At 35.8% G+C, this 17,695-nt stretch overlaps 1 protein-coding gene across 4 annotated transcripts in view; it reads left to right on the plus strand.

Moving 5' to 3' along the window:
• Nucleotides 1-17,695, plus strand: part of BORCS5 (BLOC-1 related complex subunit 5) — a 96,917-nt gene that overhangs the window by 14,878 nt on the left and 64,344 nt on the right. The window lies entirely within an intron of this gene.

Raw genomic sequence — 17,695 nt, forward strand, 5'->3', positions numbered from 1 at the left:
GAGCTAGATGTTTTCAAACTTAAGTACTACTTGAGATCACAGAAGTGTTAGATCATTCAAATAAATGATTTTAGATATTTTTTAAAGAGATGCAGTTGTCAAGAGTATTTTAGAGTATGTCATTAGGTTTTTGCTATTTTTGGATGAACTCCATTGTTGAAACTGATTCACATTTAATGCCTGTACATTAAATTTCGGACTCATTGAGAGTTCATTACTTGCTGAAGAATTTGTTAAAAGTCCCTGGGTTTTGGTAATGTTTAAATATTTCTTCTCATCAAAATTTGGTTTCACAGAAAGCCAGTGAAATGCAAAGTGATATTTTAAAAATGACTTTAGATAGATAATTATTTTCCTCATATGAGCTAATTAAAATTATTAACAAAATATTCTAAACACATTTCTAAACGGGTTTATCCACATGTGAAAGTGTTGGTAAACAAATACACATAAACAAAAATGGGGTTTTGAGTTGCAAGATTTTGGGAGCAGACATACGACAATTGGGAGTTGTTTTGTTCTTCATTCAGTCTTTTTAACCAAGGACTTTTTTCTAACAAACTATTCATACTTTTATTTCAGTAAATCTTACATCAAGATTAATGTTTACCAGTCTCAAGGGAAGGAAAAAAATGATACATCCCACTGAGAGGAATAAATATGGGCCAAAGAAACATTAAAACATTCTTTAATGCTAATAAATATCCTAAGTCATTCTATTTTGCTCCTTTTTTAATAAGATGGCCTCCCTTTAATGTAGTTGAATTTATCGCAGTGCTGTTTTTAACACCACCTTCGCCACTAGATGTCGCTAGACTATAATGATTAGTAAGTCGGTTCACACAGCTACAACCTGTGGCAGTATTTGCAAAGGCCTTTGGTTAATTAAGTTTACTCTGTAGCATCTGGATTTCTCATAAAACGAGGTCACAGCTTGCTTCAAGCACAAGCTAGTTGGAAAATATGTCAAATTCTGTAACACATGAGTAATCTATAATTAGTTATTTCAGTGTTTATCAGGACAACAAAGAAAAAAATTATTGCTACCGGAAACTTTTAGTGACCTTAATATTTTGGAGTGAAAACTCTATTTTTAGTCTATCACTGTATTCAAAGAAATATTTATTACACCAAATATTTCTCAAGAGTTGGGGTTGTGTTTTAATCATCTCTAATTTCTCAGGGCCTAGCACACAAAGCTTGGCACTTGATAGGTATTCAGTAAATGTTATTAAGCATTAAGGTAGTGTGTGTGTGTGTGTGTGTGTGTGTGTGTATGTCATAGGGGAAAGAATCCTTGAGTTCTCTTCTCAAAAAGTCTCACTTAGGAGACAAGAATCTGTATAAACATACCTATAGTCCAGGATCGTGTGTATATACCAAATGAGTATTAAATTATATACCAATTTAATGAGGCATTAAATTCTGGGATGCCAGAAGATCAGTAGCTCTTGGGCAGTGATAAGAGGTGTACTCATGAAAGCATATTTAGAGATGAAAAGGAAAGGCCAGTACAAGAGAAGAAAGTAATGAGCCAAGGTTTAAAGGTAGGAAAATGTGGGCAGTAAAGATTCAAAAAGGTCCTAAGTTTAAGGCTCTGAATTTAAGGCTTACACTTGGACTTAATATTTTTTAGGGGGCAGGGGACCATTAAAGGATATTGGGGTGGGTGAATAATAATATGTTTTATAATGCATTGTAATTTACAAAACACTAGCACCTAAAGAAGGGTGAATGGAAGATGATTACTCTTTGATTTTAGAATGCTTCTGCTCTAAAGTTTGTTAAAGGCACTTCTATTTGAAAGAGATAATATAGGGGCTTCTGGGTGGCTCAATCGGTTAGGCATTGATTCTTCGTTTCAGCTCAGGTCTTGATCTCAGGGTCATGAGTTCAAACCCCACATTGGGTTTTGGGCTAGGCATGAAGCCTACTTAAAAAAAATCAGGGGCGCCTGGGTGGCTCAGTTGGTTGAGTGTCTGACTGAGGTTCAGGTCACGATCTCACAGTTCATAGGTTCGAGCCCTGCGTAGGGCTCTGTGCTGACAGCTCAGAGCCTGGAGCCTGCTTCAGATTCTGTGTTTCCCTCTCTCTTTGCCCTTCCCCTGCTTATGCTCTGTTTATCTGTCTGTCTGTCTCTCTCTCTCAAAAATAAATAAACATTAAAAATTAATCAATGAGATAATATAGGTAGGGGGCTTAGTGCCTGGCCCTTAGTAAACCTTCAATCAATGATTCTTGATAACAGATTATTAAATCAGTAAAAAATATTATGGACATTCTGCAAAATAACTTTCACAAGAGTCAAAATCATGAAAGATAAGGAACGACTGAAGAATTGTCATAGATTGGAGGAAATTAAAGAGATGTGCAATGTCTATTCTAGGATCCCAAATTGGATCCTAGAATAAAAAAGGACATTAATGGGAAAAAATGGTACCTTATGATAAGGTGTATAGTTTAATTGATTGTATTGTACCAATGTTAATTCCCTGTTTTTGATAATTATACTATGGTTAGGTACTGTGTTAATATTAGAGGAAGCTGGTGAAGGGCATATAGGAATCCTTTATTTTATGCAACTTTTCTTAAATTATTTTAAAAATAAAAAGTTCGAGGATGTCTGACTGGCTCAGTCAGTAGAGCATGCGACTCTTGACGTTGGGGTTGTAAGTTCAAGACCCACATTGGGTGTAGAGATTACTTAGAAATAAAATCTTTTAAAAAATATGTAAAAGTTTAAAAATACAGTATCATCTTAGAAAATATTGCAATTCCATATTTGGGATCAGTTTTCTACAAAGAGGTCAGATGTTGGAAGAAAGGTTTTACATATGATAATAATTTTTAGGATAGACATCTGCCAGGACAGCTTATGGCAACAATGTGTTCCCTTGAAGACAGGGAAGTAGAACTTCTGAGCACCCTGGACTTTAGCACCTCTCTATATATTTTAGCTAATAGATACATTTCCCCAGTGTCCTGTCTTGTTTTTGTTTTTGTTTTGAGGGAAAAAAAAGTATAGTTGACACACAATTACATTAAAAAAAAAAAATTTATTTAAGTAGTCTCCACCCCCAGCACTGGGCTTGAATTTACAACCCTGAGATCAAGAGTTGCATGCTTCTCTGCCTGAGCCACCCAGGCACCCCACATGTTTTTTTTAATTTTAGGGTTTTTTTAATTGAAGTATAGTTGATGTACAATGTGACATTTCAATATCCTGGCCTTTAAGTCCACCTGAACTTTGGCTCTTCAAACTGTTATTTAATACCCCCATTCCCCTTTTCAATATGTTCAGAGTAATCTAATGAGGTTTCCCTGGGCTTTACCACCAATACCCTATATTTTAATAAAAAATACTTTCTTATAGAATTCTGCCTATGGGCCTTCCTTATATGTTGCATCATCTTTATGTAGATTCCTCTGTGGGCCCAGAAGAACAACAAAGGAGCATCTGGTGTTTGTAGAGGCATTGGGTATAATTAGGTTCTAAAATCAGTGCATAAATGTTATATGGTTAACCTTTGAATAACACAGGTCTGAACCATGTGGGTCCACTTACAAGTAGATTTTGTTTTTCAATAAATACAGTATAATACTGTAAATGTATTTTCTCTTCCTTATGATTTTCCTAATATTTTCTCTTCTCTGCTTTACTTTCTTGTAAAAAGTACAGGATAGGATATGTAACATACAAAATATGTGGTGTTTGCTTATGTTATTGGTAAGGCTTGTGGTCAACAGTAGACTACTAGTAGTTAAGTTTTGGGGGAGTCAAAAGTTATGTGTGGAGTTTTGACTGCAGGGGATGGGTGGGGGGTTGACATCTCTAACTCCAGATTTGTTCAAGGCTCAACGGTATATATATATATATATATATGATCTTGGAAATTTTTTTAATCCCCAATAAAGCACACTTTTAAAAAACGTATATACTCCTGTACTATAAATGTTTAGATTAAGAGAAAAGTCTACATGCACACATCTGGATATTCAGACCTTTTTGACCTATCACAAATTGAGATTAGTTTGTAGTTTTGTTTCGTTTTTCTTGAGATGCCTTTAGTATGAGGGTATACTGGATTCATAAAATCATTTGGGAAGTGGGGCACCTGGGTGGCTCAGTCAGTTGAGTGTCTGACTTTACCTCAGGTCATGATCTCCCAATTCTGAGTTTGAGCCCCACATCGGGCTTGCTGCTGTCAGCACACAGTCCACTTCCCATCCTCTGTCCACCTCTCTCTACCCCTCCCCTGCTTGTGCTCTCCCAAAAATAAATAACTATGTTTTTAAAAATCAGTGGGGAAGTATTTCTTCTGCTTTTCTGTAAGACTCTGTGAAGGATTGTTATTAATTTTTTTTTTAATTTTTTTTTTTAACGTTTATTTATTTTTGAGACAGAGAGAGAGAGAGCATGAACAGGGGAGGGGCAGAGAGAGAGGGAGACACAGAATCTGAAACAGGCTCCAGGCTCTGAGCTGTCAGCACAGAGCCCGACGCAGGGCTTGAACTCACGGACCGTGAGATCATGACCTGAGCCGAAGTCCGACGCTTAACCGACCAAGCCACCCAGGCGCCCCAGGATTGTTATTAATTTTTATTTAAATATTTGATATAATTCATAGTGAAGCCAGTGGGACTGAGATTTTCTTTACTTGGTATAGGCCTTGTCTATTCAGATTTTCTATTTCTTCTTGAGTCAGTTTTGGTAATTTTTGTCTTTCTATGAATTTGTTTATTTAAGTTACCTAATTGTTGGCATGATGTTTTTCATAATATTCCCTTTTAATCCTCTACACTTCTGTGAGGTCAATAGTGATGTCCCTTTTCCATTCCTGATTTTGATAATTGGAGGCTTTTTCTCCTTTTTTCTTGGTCAATATGGCTACACACTTGTTTTGTTGATCTATTTGGTGAACCAACTTGTGGTGTCATTGATTTTCTCTTCCTTTTTTCTGTTTTCTATTTCATTGCTTTCTGCTCTAATCCTTATTATTTTCTTCTGCTTATAAATATAATTTACACTTCTCTTCCTAGTTTCTTGAGGTATAAGGGTTTTTTTTCTGAAATAGGCATTTGAAAGCAATAAATTTTCTTCTAAGCATAGCTTTAGCTGTATCTCATAAATTTTGATATGTCTTTATTTTTATTCACTTCAAAACACTTTTTGGTTTCCATTTGGATTTCTTCTTTGACCAACCAGTTGATTTAGAAGTATGTTGTTTAAGTTCAGAATGTTTTGGGATTTCCCAGATTTCTTTCTGTTGTTGATTTATAATTTAATTCTATTGTGGTCAGAGAATATACATTGTATAACTCAAATCCTATTTATTGAGACTTGATTTATGGCTTGGTATATGGTCTCTCTGGAAAATGTTTCATGTGTACTTCTTGAAAAATTGATAGACTTTATTTTCTAGAGAAGTTTTAGGTTTACGGAAAAGTTGAATAAAGTACAAGAGTTCCCATATACTCCTTTACCAACTCCCCATCCAGTTTTCCCTATTACTAATGTTAACTTAATAATGTGATGCATTTATTACAATCGGGTTAAATTTGATACATTATTATTAACTAAGGTCCATAGTTTACATTGGAGTTTACTCTTTGTGTTGTACATTCTGTGAGTTTTGACAAATGTATGATGATATGTATCTACCATTCATTTGTTATCATTCAGAATATCATACCATTCAATGTATCATACATTTCCTTAAAAATCCTCTGTGCTTTACCTATTCATTCCTCTCTCTGTACTCCCTGAACCTTTGGCAACCATGGATATTTTTACCATGTTCATAGTTTCTTTTCAAAATGTCATATATTTGGAATCCTACAGTATTTAGCCTTTTTAGATTGGCTTCTATCATTTAGAATATATATTTAAGGTTTCTCTATATCTTTTTGTGACTTGATAGCTTATTTCTTTTTACTGATGAATAATATTCCATTGTCTGGATGTACCATAGTTTTTTTTAATCCACTCACCTATTGAAAGACATCTTGGTTGCTTCCAAGTTCTGGCAGTTAAAGCTGCTTTAAACATTTCTGTGCAGGTTTTTGTGCAGACATTACATTTTTAATTCATTTGGGTAAGTACCGGGTAATTTAAGGGTAGATACCAAATTACTGATCATATGGCAAGAGTATGTTTATTTTTGTAGGAAATTTCCATACTGTCTTCCAAAGAGGTGATACCATTTTGCATTCCCACTAACAATGAATGAGAGTTCCCGTTGCTCCACATTCTTGTCAACGTTTGGTGATGTTGTTTTAGGTGTTACCAAATTGTTGATCATATAGCAAGAGTATGTTTATTCTTGTAAGAAATTTCCAAGCTGTCTTCCAAGGAGGCTATATGATTTTTAGATTCCCGCCAGTAATGAATGAGAGTTCCCATTGCTCCACATCCTTGTCAACATTTGTTGATGTCATTATTTTGATTGTTAGCCACTCTAATAAGTTTGTAACGATATCTTATTGTTTCAATTTGCAATTTCTTAATTACATATGATGGTAAGCATTTTTTCATGTGGTCATTTGCTATCTGTATATCATCTTTGCTGAGATGTCTGTTCAGATCTTTCTTTTGCCCATTTTTTAATTGGGACTTTTTTTATGGTTAAGTTTTAAGAATTCTTTGTATATTTTGGATACTAGTCCTTTATCAGTTATGTGTTTTGCAAGTATTTTGTGGCTTGTTTTTTCATTTTCTTAGTGTCTTTCACAGAACAGAAATTTAAATTTTAATGAAATCTAATTTATTTAATGAAATCCCAATTTTTTTCTTTTTTTTTTTTTGTTTTTTGGATTATGTTTTTGATAATACCAAAAAGTCATCACCAAACCCAGGATCACCTAGGGACATTTCTCTTGTTATTGTCTAGGAGTTGTATGGTTTTGTGTTTTACATTTAGGTATTTGATCCATTTTGAGTTAATTTTTGTTTATTTTTATTTTTAATTGTATTTATTTATTTTTTAATTTTTTTTTCAACGTTTATTTATTTTTGGGACAGAGAGAGACAGAGCATGAACGGGGGAGGGGCAGAGAGAGAGGGAGACACAGAATCGGAAACAGGCTCCAGGCTCCGAGCCATCAGCCCAGAGCCTGACGGCGGGGCTCGAACTCACAGACCGCGAGATCGTGACCTGGCTGAAGTCGGACGCTCAACCGACTGTGCCACCCAGGCGCCCCTTTATTTTTTTTAAAGTAAGCTCTGTCCAGTGTGGGGCTTGAACTCATGACCCCAAGATCAAGAGTCACAAGCTCTACTAACTGAGCCAGCTAGGCACCCTATTTTGAATTAATTAAAAAATATATTTTTAATGTTTATTTATTTTTGAGAGAGATAGCATGAGCAAGGGAGGGGCACAGAGAGATGGAGACACAGAATCTGAAGCAGGCTCCAGGCTCTGAGCTGTGAGCACAGAGCGCAATGCCAGGCTCGAACTCACAAGCCATGAGATCATGACCTGAACCAAAGTCGGGTGCTCAGCCAACTGAGCCACCCAGGTGCCCCTTGAATTAATTTTTATGAAAGGTGCAAACCATGCACACTTCTAAAAATTGTGTACTCTGCAGTCTTTGGCTGGAATGTTTGGTATATGTCAGTTATGTCACCTTTGTTGATAGTGTTCAAGTCATATATATATATATATATATATATATATATGCATATATACATATATATATGCATATATATATATATACTTATTTTCTGTTTTTACCAATTATTGAGAGTGAGGTACTGAATTATTCACCTGTTATTGTTGAATTGTCTATTACTCCTTTCAAATTTGTCAGTTTTTTCTTCATTTGTTTTGAGGCTATATTGTTAGGTGTGTATACATTGAAATTATTATATCTTACCAATGTAAGATATACATCATTATTATCATTAATCCTTTGTCTCTAATAATATTTTTCATTTCAAAGTGTATTTTATCTGATTTTAATATAGTTCTCTGTATAGTATGTTAACATATCATTATTCATATAGTTATAATTCCTAATGTAGTTATGCTAATATGTTATATATACATATATAGCATTATTATATTAATAGTATATATTAATATACAACATATAATAATGTATATATTATATATGTATATATAATATATAAATAAGTGTATATGTTATATATAAATAATAATTATATATACATATATAATAATATTTTAATGTAGTTCTCCGTATAGTATACATCTTTTTTCATCCTTTCACTTTCAATCCATTTGTGTCTTTGAATCTAAGATCTGTCTCTTATAGAAAGCATGTAATTGAATCTTGCTGTTTTATCCAGTGTGACACTGTCTGCCTTTTGGACTTGAATTTGCCATTTTGCTATTTCTTTACAAACATTCTATTCTTGTCTATTTTGTTCCTTTATTTCCTCCTTAACTGCCACCTTTTGTATTAAGTAAATGCTTTTAATGCACAGTTTTAATTCTTCTGATTTTTTTCTAACTATATGTTTTTTGGAGTTGTTTTCTTGGTGGTTGCTCTAGGAATTATAATACGCATTTTAATTTATCAGAATCTACTTCAGTTAATAATTCTGGTAAAATATATAAGCTTTGCACCATTCTTTCTCCTTCCTTTGTGCTACTACTATATATTATGGTTATTATAGTATTAAGTATCAATGATAAATACATTAAAATATATTTATATATATTATAAACCCCAAAATACAGTGTCATGGTTATTACTTTAAAAATGATTACATCTTTTGGGGCACCTGGGTGGCTCAGTTGAGCATCTGACTTCAGCTCAGGTCCTGATCTCGTGGTTCACCAGTTTGAGCCCATATTGGACTCTGTGCTGACAGCTTGGAACCTGGAGCCTGCTTCAGATTCTGTGTCTCCTTCTTGGTCTCTGCCCCTGCCCCACTCACTCTCTCTCAAAAATAAATAAATGTTAAAAAAAATGATTACATCTTTCAAGGAAGTTAAGAGAAGAAATGCGGATTTATACATATTTATAGAATCTTTTATATTAACCACATATTTGCTATTTTTAGTGTTCCTCATTTCTTCTTTTGGCTTCTAGTTACCATCTAGTGTCACTTTCTTTCAGCCTGAAGAGACTTCCTTGAGTATTTCTTGCATTATCCATTAGCAATAGATTTTCTCAGTTTTTGATTATCTGAGAATGTCTTTATCTTCAGTTTTGAAGGATAAATCTGCTAGATATGGAACTTTCAGTTGACAAAAGTTTTTCCCAGTACTTCGTGTATGTCATTCAACTCTCTTCTAGCCTCCATTGTTCCAGATAAGTTGCTTTTCTCTTGCTGTTTTTGAGGTTTTCTCTTAAACACTGGCTTACAACAGCTTGTTTTATATTTAGGTGTTGATCTCTTTGTTTTTTTCCTAATTGCACTTCACTGAGCTTTCTTGAATGTGTATTAAAATTTTTCATCAAACCTGATAAGCTTCTCTCTTCTCTTTTTCTGGCTTTCCAATGTGTATGTGTTGGTATATGTTCGTATACTGTGCTATCGCACACATCTCTGAAACTCTTCTTTTTTTTCCTATCTTCTTTCTCTATTACTGACATTGGATAATTTATATTTTCAGGCTCACTGATTCTTTCTCCTACCATCTCAAGACTGCTGTAGAAGTGCTCCCGTGAATTTTTCATTTTAGTTATTATATTTTCAACTCCAGGACTTCACTCTCTTTATGGAAAATCTCTATGTATAGATTCATTGTTTCCATATTTTTTTCTTTCATTATGATTTTTCTTTAGTTCTGTGAGCTTATATATAATAAATGCTTTGAAATTTTTGTCTGATTTAGCTAGTACCCCTGGGGTACTCAGAAACCATTTCTGTTGGCTGCTTCTTTTCTTGATTATGAGTCACAGATCCCTGTTTCTTTGTATATTTGTAATTTTTTTTGAAGTTTTTTTTTAAAGTTTATTTTGAAAGAGAGAGAGAGAAAGAGAGAGGGGGAGACAGTGTGAGTAGGAGAGGGGGACAGAGAGAATCCCAAGCAGGCTCTTTGCTACCAGTGCAGAGCCCAGTGCGGGGCTTAAACACACAAAACTGTGAGATCATTACCTGAGCCCAAACCAAGAGTCGGATGCTTAATTGACTGAGCCACCCAGACGCCCTTATTTTGTAATTTTTTGTTGAGACCTCAACATTTTAGATAACATAATATACCAGGTCTAGATTCTCATCTCTCCAAGATTTTTCATACTTTTTTCTTAAATGAGAAATATTTGACAATTAAAAATCATATATATTTAAGACATACAATTTGGTAATTTGATACACATGTTCATTGTGAAATAATCACCAAAATCAAGCTAATTAACATATCCTATGGTTACTTTTTTGTTTGTTCATTGTTTTTTCATTAATAGTATAAACATATAAATTAGTAATGTGTTTACTACATATAAATTAGTAACTACATATAAATTAGTAACGTGTTTACTACACCTATGAAATCTCTCTTCCCTATGATTTGTGGCCTTTGATGTTTATTTTTTAAATTTTTAATTTTTAAGTCTGCTTCCCCAGGCTTTGCCTCTATGTTTGCCTGGCTTATTAGTCAGCCAGTGATTAAACAGGAATTATACTGAACCACCTAATCCAGTAAGGTTTGTGTCATCTGTCAGTGGGTTTGTGTGTGTGTATGTAGTACTTCAAACTTCAGGCTGTTTTCAAGTCTCCCCCTTCTTTTATATTTTGCTGGGCTCTTTTACCTATGCTCTTGGTATCCACATAGCCTCAGTGGCAGCCAGGAGTGTGTGACTGGTTGAGTCCCCTTGGGTCTTTGCTATAAATGCAAGCAGCCTCAGCCAGGAATATACTTGTGCCAACCATGACCACAGCCTTGTGCTAGGAGAGCTTTTGGCCCTTCTCACTCGCCTATCTCTGAGATAGTCTGTTCCACTGACACCCACTGCTGGACATGAGTGTTACCCACTGCTCCAAATCAAGTAAGCCTCTTTCTGCTACAACAGAAAAGCTGCTTATTCTCATAACCTGCCCCATCCTGGCACAACATCTGCTTCAACTGAGGCAAGACAGATGGGAGAAGCTCCAGGTCCAAATGCCACAGATTCCCACTATTCTTTTTTTTTTTTTTTTTTTTTTTTTTAATATTTTTGTAATGTTTATTTATTTTGGAGAGAGAGAGTGAGTGAGCCCGACACGGGGCTCAAGCCCCCGAACTGTGAGATCATGACCGGAGCTGAAGTCAGATATTTAACCAACTGAGCCACCCAGGCACCCTAATTCCCACTATTCTTATCCAAGTTAATCTGTTTTTTAGGCATAAATGCGTCTCAGATTATTGTATGCCTTTGGTTACGTTCTCAAACCTCAAAATGGTTTCTATGAATTTTGTCTAACTTTATAGTTGCTTTTTTTTGAGAGAGAGAGGGAGTGGGGGACAGGGGAAGGGCGGGGGAGAGAGAGAGAGAGAGAGAGAATGAATCTTAAGCAGGCTGCATGCTCAGCACAGCGCCCAACATGGGGCTCTATCCCACAATCTTGGGATCATGACCTGAGCCAAAATCAAGAGTTGGATGCCTAACTGACTGAGCCCCCCCAAGACGCCCCTATGGTTGCTTTTTGTGGAGAAGATTTGTTGATAGCCTCACTTGGCTATAGCAAGAAGCATACCTCACCCATTCATTTGGTTTTAGTCTAGCTATATGTTTATATTTAAAGTGGGTTTCTTATAATCACCATATAATTGAGTCTTGCTTTTTTTTCATGTTGAAAATCTCTATCTTTTAAACGATACCTTTAGTCTTATGTTCAATGTAATTTCGATGCAGTTGGATTAAACTTTTACATCTTGCTGTTTTTTGTTTGTTCCATCAGTTCATTATTCCTTTTCCCCTCTTTTTGTGTCTTCTTTAGCATTGATCGAATCTCTTTATGAGCTCATTTTTGTCTCCACTATTGGCTTATTATTTAAATCTGAAAAAAAAATTTTTGTGGTTGCCCTAGCATTTCTAATACACATCTTTAATCACCATTTCACATTTAGTATAGTTTTTATTACAGGAAGGTTTTTGTACTCCAATTTCCTTGTCATATTTTATGCTATTGTTTTTATACATTTTTCTTTTACATATGCTATAAACCCACAATACAATGCTATTTTTGCTTTAGAACAGGGGTGGCAAACTTTTTCTGTAAAGGGCCTGTTAGCAAGTATTTTAGGTGTTGTAGGCCATCTGGTCTTTGTCTCAACTACTCAACTCTGTCGTTGTAGTATGAAAGCAGCCATAGACAATACATAAAAGAATGGGTGTTACTGTGTTCCAAAGTAACTTTACTTACAAAAACAGGAAGTGGGTGAGATTTGGCCTTAGAGCTATACTTTGTTGACCCCTGCTTTAGACAATTATTTGAAACTATTAAAAATAATTAGAAGGGTATTTTATATTTACCTTTATTTCATCCATTTCATGAAATTTTCATTTCTTTATAGAGATCCAAGTTTGTATATGATATCATATTCCTTCTGCCTGAAGCACTTCCTTTAACATTTCTTATAGTATGTATCTGTTGGTAGTGAATTCTTTTAGGTTTTTGTTGGTCTGAAAAAAGTATTTCTCTTTAAGAGATAATCTTATTGTTCGTGTATGTATTTCTCTTCTCTGGCTGCTTTCAAGATGTTCTTATTTTTCTTTTTTCCTTTTTTAAAATTAAGATGGAATTTCAATATAGTAAAGTTTACCCATTTTATTTATTTTTAATTTTTTTATATTTATTTATTTTTGAGAGACAGAGGAGACAGAGCATGAGTGGGGGAGGGGCAGAGAGAGAAGGAGACACAGAATCTGAAGCAGGTTCCAGGCTCTGAGCTGTCAGCACAGAGCCCAATGTGGGGCTCGAACTCACGGACCGCAAGATCATGACCTGAGCCGAAGTCGGACGCTCAACCGACTGAGCCACCCAGGTGGCCCCACCCATTTTCATGTACAGTTCTGTGAGAGTTAATATATTTCTACAGTGGTATAACAACCCTAACAGTCAAGGTATAATATAGTTCCATTGTTCCCAGAAACTCTTCCTATGTCCCTTTGTATACAAGTCAGTTCCCCTCCTCACCTCAACCTCTGTCATTGATCTGTTTTCTGTCCGAATAGTTTTTGCCTTTTCCAGAATGTCATTTAAATGAAAGTGTCAGGTATGTAGCCTTTTGAGTCTGGCTTCTTTCACTTAGCATAATGCATTTGAGATCCCATCATGTGGCTGTGTCAGTAGTTTGTTCCTTTTTATGGCCAATCAGTATTCTGTCTTATGCATCTACCATAGTTTGTCTATAAAGCCACGACAGCAACACGTTTGTGGCTGTAACAAGGTATGGCAGGATTGTTTTCCAGAAGGTTTAATAAACAAATCTGTAGTAAAACCAGCAGTATCTGAACATATCAGTTTTATAATATCCAACTCAACGCTGGGCATTATTTAAATATATTTTCTTCAAAATGGAAGCGTCTTCTCTTCTGACTATAAGTAATATATGCTCTTTTAAAAGTTGTGGAACAGTCTCTACACAAAGAGTTACAGTTCCTTATATGACAAGATCTGGTGTCAGCCAGCCGTCTGATCTAAAACTTAAATGTACGCCATTTTGCCCTTTTAGAGTGTAGCCCCTAGCACTAAACAGAATATTCTAGGTGTGAGCTGGATCTTCAGCCTTGCTCCACCTGCTGTATTTCTTTGAATGCAGCTCAAGTTTGCAGCCACTTTTTTTGGTAGTTGAGTCCCATCAAATCATCTAGAACCCTAAAGTCTTTTTCACATGTGCTAATGTTAAGCCATAACTCTCTCATTCTGTATTTCTCCAGACCTCCAGTGGGAGACTTTACAATCATCCGTAGTTCAGTGTCAGATGTGGCCTGTGTGTCTAGCTTGTTGAGGCTATTTTTTGGACCCTCATGGTTAACCTACAATGAATGAGTTGTTGAAAAATGTTTAACAGATCAGAGAGCCAAAGGAGAACTCATGCCTGATCATAATCAACTCTTGCCATGTGTTAAGAATATTTTTTAAATTTTCTAATATTTATTTAGTATTTTGGAGGATAAAGAGATTACCATCTTATATGTAATTGCTGAGAGGTAGTGTTTAATATTATAAGATTTATTGAGACTCCTTTAGGTATGTTTTAATCAGCACTACGTTTTACTGTGTGTGTGTGTGTGTGTGTGTGTGTGTGTGTGTGTGTGTGTGTGTGTATCATTAATGCAGTATCTATTATGGTATCCTATGTATTACCACTATGTATATTTATTATTACTACCATATTTATTTAAAATGTTAAGGTGTTTTTTTTTGAGACTGTAAACCACATTGTAGACTACAGTTCCCAAACATATGTGGCAGCAACCAGAGAGATTAAAAACCACACCATTGAAGAGAGTAAAAATTCTATTTTAAGACCTATCCCAAAGCTAAATAGGATAGCAGTGTCATGGCTGCTGCTAATTTAGATTGCATGAAATTACCAAAGAGGAACTGCTAGCCAGGGATAGTTACCATCTAAAAGCAAAAGAAATAAAGAAGTCTGTAAATAAAGAAGATTAAGTTTCATCATGGCAGCCATTGTTTACTTCAAGCAGTAGTAGATTAGCCTATTAGTAAAACCACTGTATCAGGCAACGTTCCATAGTAATACAGTGAGGAAAAACAGGACAAAGCATGAAAAATTAGGAAAGGAAACCAGATTCATAAGGGATCACATATAAGAAAAGGCAAGAGTCATTTGGAAGTCTGGTGGAGTAGCAGAGAAAGACTAATATTAACATTGTATCCAGATAGGCTTTATCATTCTGCTGTTCTTTCTATTTCCTGCCAATATACTGGAAGATATTGAAACAGAATTATCAAGGTAGCCCCACACATTAAAAGTGTTAGATGGAAAAAAAAAATAGTGTTAGATGGAAGTGAAAAAAATGTTCCCAGATTTGAGCATAACTCCCTTTGGTGAAACAACTAAGCCATTCTTTTAGCAAGTGGAAGCCAATCCTCCTCCAGCTTGCAGTAAATTCTGGCAAGAAGCTACAGTTTTGTGACCTCTTTATTTTGGCTTTGTTTTATCCCTACTTTGCTTTAGTAATACTCATGACTCTTAACTCCTTTCAACGTGGGGGCAGGACACAGGTTGTTAAGGCAGATGCTGTGGGTTCAAATAGAAAGTACGTAGAAAGATATTAACTATCCCTGGCCAGGGTTTTTTCCTAAGCCTGTATGAGTAAATACATTTTTAATGAACATTTTTAACTCCTTTTAATTAATTCTGCATACCTCTGCCGGAATCTTTCTTAAGCCTACTTCAAGTTACGTGATTCCTGCTCGGAATATTTAGTTGCTCCAGACTGCCTGCCTGATTCAGGGCTGAGCTCCTCAGTTTGACCTGAAGATCTCAAGAAGTCATTAAGTCCTCATCTCCCACTGCTCACGTGTGTCTTGAGCTCCAGGCCACAGTGGACCGCTTCCTCCAAGCCTTTGTTCATGCTGTTCTGTCTGAAATCTGTCTCCTCTGTTGTGGCCTGCTAAAGTCTTACTATCCTTTGATATTTTGATTGTTCATTTGTTCAATACATATTTGAGTGGCTATGGGAGCTGTAGGCATTGTTCTAGTAGGTAAGCCTCTAGCAAAATAGAAGATCTTTGCTCTTGTAGAGCATACTTTCTAATAGTTCATCCCACTGAGATATAAACCCATCTCCTTCATCATCTCTTTTACTTTCTCTAAATTGATGTGCTGCATATTTACACAAATCATGATGATGAGGAAGAAGAAAGTGAGATATTTGAAGTAATCACTGTGGCTGGACAGAGAACATTCCAGATGCTCTAATTTTAAAAGTATGTATCCTCAGTAGAATGAAGCAAATGTAAGCAAAGATAGGTATAAAAGAGTGATATGGACTTGAATGAATAGTGTCAGGATATATAAAAGCTAGGATACCCAGAGGCCTCTGAGGTGAGGGACACGAAGGATAACCAGAAATACAAAAGGTTATGTTCAGAGCAGAACAGCAGGGAGTAGACATAGCAAGCTTCTTGTACAAGATGAGGTGATGTTAATGTATGACAGAACAGAACTATTTAACGCCTCTTTTTCCGTATTTTCTGTCAAGAAGAAAGCTAACTAACTGGAATGATAGAGCAGCTAAAAATCCCAGATGGGAGACGCTGTAAGTCCAAATAGCCGAACAAAAAGTATTGTTTTCTGGTGCTTGTCTCCTCACCCCCACTCTGTCCCTTCACCCTGGGAGCTGAAAGAACATCCCTTCAGTCAGGGAACTGAAAGAACTTGTAGATGAAATTACTGAACTGTCATCTTTAACGAATTGTAAAGAACAGATGAGGTACCAGAAGTTTAGACATAGAACAAAGTACAGTTGACCCTTGAACATTGTAGGGGCCAGGGGTGCTGGCCCCCTGCACAGTCAAAACTCTGCATATAACTTTAACTTCCCCAAAACTTAACTGCTAATAACCTGTTATTGACCAGAAGCCTTACCAATAACATAAACAATTAACACCTAATTTGTATATGTGTTATATACTATATCCTTACAATACAGTAAGCTAGAGAAAATATTATTCAAATCATAAGGAAGAGAAAATACATTTACAGTACTGTACTATATTGAAAAAAATTGCTTATAAGTGGACCCATATAATTCAAGCCATGTTGTTCAAGGTTCAACTGTAGTTGCATTAAAAAGGGGGGGGAGGGATGGGGAGATAACGAAATGTGCATCACTAACATTCCATCCATTGGTTCCAACTTTGCATCTTTAGAGTTTGCTCCCTTTTAAAATATTTATAGCGTCGGCACCTGGGTGGCTCAGTCGGTTGAGCTTCTGACTTCGGTTCAGGTCACAATCTCATGGTCTGTGAGTTTGAGCCCTGCATCGGGCTGTGTGCTGACAGCTCAGAGCCTGGACCCTGCCTCAGATTCTGTGTCTCCCTCTCCTCTTCCCCTCCCTCCCCTCACTCTCTGTCTCTCTCTCTCAAAAGTAAACATTAGAAAATAATTAAAATATTTATAGCCTATTATTTTGTCTCCATCGGCCTTGTCTTTTGCAAACTCAAAATTTTTCAGGATATGCCCGTGAGAAGATTGCAAGTAAGATGCTACAGGGTTCTGACCTTGACCTCTATCTTATTCAACATCATATCAATTGACTTAGCTCCTACCAAGGGACTCTGGACGTATTTCATGTTCATTAAAATTTTGTTTATTGACCTTAAATAAAGAGGTAGAGGCATATTAATTAAATTTGCAGGTGATAAAAATGTTAGAATACCTAACATGATGCATGACTGATCCCAAGGTTCAGAATGACCTCAACAGACTTGCAAGGTGGGCTGAAACCACAATGGCATTTAAAAGGAATAAATGTCAAATCTTGCATTAGATGAGAAAAAAAATCAGTTGCATAAGCACAAGTTGTAGGAAAACTAGCTCAACAGAATTCAGTGGAAGTAGGGGGACTTTTATTGATACCAAGATCAGAAAGTAGAAACAGTAGTCTCGGCACCGTACGTGACATTGGTTACTCTCTACCTGCAAGAGTGTTCTGGGTGTAATGTTTAAGATCTTTATAATGTTGATATATTCTAAATAGAGTGACCAGAAAGTTGTTGTCAGGAAACCTTGTCAAGCAAAGAAGTCTTGAAGCAGATAAG

This window comes from Acinonyx jubatus, chromosome B4, assembly GCF_027475565.1.
Source record: "Acinonyx jubatus isolate Ajub_Pintada_27869175 chromosome B4, VMU_Ajub_asm_v1.0, whole genome shotgun sequence".
NCBI lineage: Eukaryota > Metazoa > Chordata > Mammalia > Carnivora > Felidae > Acinonyx > Acinonyx jubatus.